Source organism: Phyllostomus hastatus, unplaced genomic scaffold (assembly GCF_019186645.2).
Source record: "Phyllostomus hastatus isolate PE091 unplaced genomic scaffold, TTU_PhHast_1.1 phas_scaffold_385, whole genome shotgun sequence".
NCBI lineage: Eukaryota > Metazoa > Chordata > Mammalia > Chiroptera > Phyllostomidae > Phyllostomus > Phyllostomus hastatus.
Genome location: NW_025334026.1, coordinates 5,639,680 through 5,642,876, shown reverse-complemented (window position 1 = coordinate 5,642,876; position 3,197 = coordinate 5,639,680).

Genomic DNA, 3,197 nt, shown 5'->3' with positions numbered 1-3,197 from the left:
AAGGAAGGAGAGGAAGAGAAAGAGGAGAAAGAAAAGGAAAAAAGGAGGAGGAGGAGGGGGAATAGTAAGGCAGAAGGAGAATGAGGGAGGAGAAGAATGAGAGAAGAGGAGGTGGAAGGAGGAAGAGGAGTAGGAAGGAGGAGGAAGCTACCTAACATAGCAACCTAACCCAGCCACTTAACCCAGCAAGGCTGTTAGTTCAAATAGGAAGAGAGAGATAGAATTCTCAGAAATGAAAATGCTTGAAGGAGATCATCACCACTAAAACAGTATTACAAGATATGTTAAAAAGACTTCTATGAAAAAAACAGTAAAAATATGAATAATAAAATTACAATAACTAGACAGCTATCAATAATTAAAATGTAAATGGACTAAATGCTCCAATAAAAAGACAAAGGGTGGCTGAATGGTTAAGAAAACAAGATTCATACGTATGCTGCCTACAAGAGACCCCCTTCAGATCAAAAGACACACACTGACTGAAAGTAAAGGAAGAAAAGTGATATTTCATGCAAATAGAAATGAAAAAAAAAGCTGGAGTGGCAATACTAAATCAGACAAAACAGACTTTAAAACAAAGATTATCTAACAAGAGACAAGCAAGGACCCAACAATTCCACTTCTGAGTATTTATCCAAACAAGCACAAAACACTAATTCGAAAAGACTTTTGCATCCCTATGTTCACTGCAGCATTATTTGCAATACCGAAGACAAGGAAGCAACCTAAGTGTCCACTGATAGACAAACAGATAAAAAAAAAGATGTAGTACTATATACAATGGAATATTACTCAGCCAAAATAAAGAATAAAATCTTGCCATTAACAACAATATGAATGGATCTAGAGGGCATTATATAAGTGAAATAAGTCAGATGAAGAAAGAAAAACACTATACAATTTTACTTATATGTGGAATAAAGAACAAAATAAATGATCAAACAAAACAAACTCATACGTACAGAGAGTATTTTGATGGTTGCCAAATGCAAGGTAGGTGGGACAGATGGGTGAAAAGGGGGAAGAGATTAAGATTTACAAATTGCCAGTTATAAAAACAGTCACAGGGACATAAAATACAGCACAGGGAATATAGTCAATAATATTGTAATAGCTATGCGTGGTGTCAGATGAGTACTAGACTTCTCAGGGTAATCATTTTGTAAGGTAAATAAATGTCTAATCACCACATGGTACACCTGAAACTAATATAATATTGTTGGCAATATAATAACAAATTTTTAAAATTATTTTTGAAAAAGAGCACAGGATTCCATCTGGCCATGGACAGGTGGGCGAATAACATACACCCCCCAAAATACTGACCTCCGGAAAACCAGCTCTGTCCAACCTCAGGCCTTTCAGCAATTTCCATTCATTCCATGCAGTGGGGGATTTTCAATGATGATTCAGGATACCAAGATACTTCTGTTCCTTACCCTTAATATTCAGTCTGTCTTTGCACTTCAAAACCAAACCAAGGAAATCCAACAAACAAATCCAAGAACTTCCACCTTATATATTAACTGCATTTTTATTTAAAATATATAATATTTTCCACTTATAGGTGAGATCATATTGTATTTGTCTTTCACTGCCTGGCTTATTTCACTTAGCATAATACTCTCCAGTTCCATCCATACTGTTGTGAAGGGCAGGAGTTCATTCTTTCTTTCTGATGTGTAGTATTCCACTGTGTCAAAGTACCACAGTTTTTTGAACCAAAAATTTACTGATGGGCACTTAGGCTGTTTCCAGTACTTGGCTGTTGTAAATGACACTACTATGAACACAGGGATGCATATATTCTTTTCAACTGGTAAGAGAAAAAGAACCAGAGACATGGAAATAAAGAACAAATTGACAGGGACCAGACTACAGGGAGAGTGGGTAACTGAGGATAGAAGGCGAACGTGTACAAAGGACATATGGGCAAGGACAATGGAAAGGGGATTGCCTTTGGGAGTGGTGGTTGGATGGGGCAGGGGAGAACAATAGGGGAAAAATGGGGACAAATGTAACTGAACAACAATAAAAATAAAAATAAAATACAAATTATATAACACTTTAAAATATAAAAGCAGGCACAGCTCCATTCTGCCAACAACACACAATATGATCAGTACAACATACTGTCATTTTATTGGGGTTGGGTTATGAAGAGGGCAGGGAGAGCCATGAGGAATCCACTTGTATTAAAAGAAGCAGTTATTGGAGCAGTCAAGCAAGGGAGGTAGGCACATTTTGTTGGCAAGAGAATGCACCACGACAGAGAAAAGGCCAGAAGAAGACTCAACCTAAGGAAGGAGGGAAGGCCCATAAACTCTTAGGAGGCAGATGTGGGGTGCGCTTGTAGGCTACAATGATCACATGGTTTCCTCTGGTGGGCGTGGACATCAACATGGAATAGAGAAAAGAGGGTCAGGTCATCCTATCAGCAAAACATGAAGCTGGGATGAGATTCATTTCAATGCTTAGAAGCATCCCAATCCTTCAGAAAGCAAAGGAATGTGTGTCCAAAGGGTTCGGGAATGTCTGAGACATGCCTCAGAGTGGGACTCCCCTGCCTCTCCATGTGGCAGCCCCCTGCCCTCCCCTGGGACAAAGCCTCCATACATCCATCCCTGGTGCTTCACTGATCCGTAAAGTCTTTCCTGTCCCAAATGATTCAGGTTCCCATGGAGATAGCCTGATTGAGAACCAGTGACACTGCTGATAATCCTGACACCCAACAGACCCCACCACCCTGGGGCACATGGTCTCAGCACACAATGGTTTAAAGACTTTCACCACCCAGACCCATATGAAGGGTGTCTCGTCCACCCACTGTTACCCAGGAGAGTCAGCAGTACCAATAGATGCCCAGCTGATTCTTAGGGAATTGCCTGGGAGAACGCTTGTCCATCTGACCTCTTGTCCAGGAAGCTCCATGTCTTTTGGGCTGTTGTCTGTCAGACCAACACACCTTTGAAAGTTCTGCTCTGCACAGCTATATAACAGGACCACCCACCTAGGGGCTGCCATGCCAGAACCACACAAATGCTAAAGAAGAGATCACCTGCCTAAGGTACATGTAGCCCTTAGCCCATCTGAATGAAAAGGAGCCAAAAATAAACATTTATGGCAATTCTTTGGCCCTAAAGAATGGACTAAGCTGATTAAGAGCAATGACCATACCACACACCTCTAATACA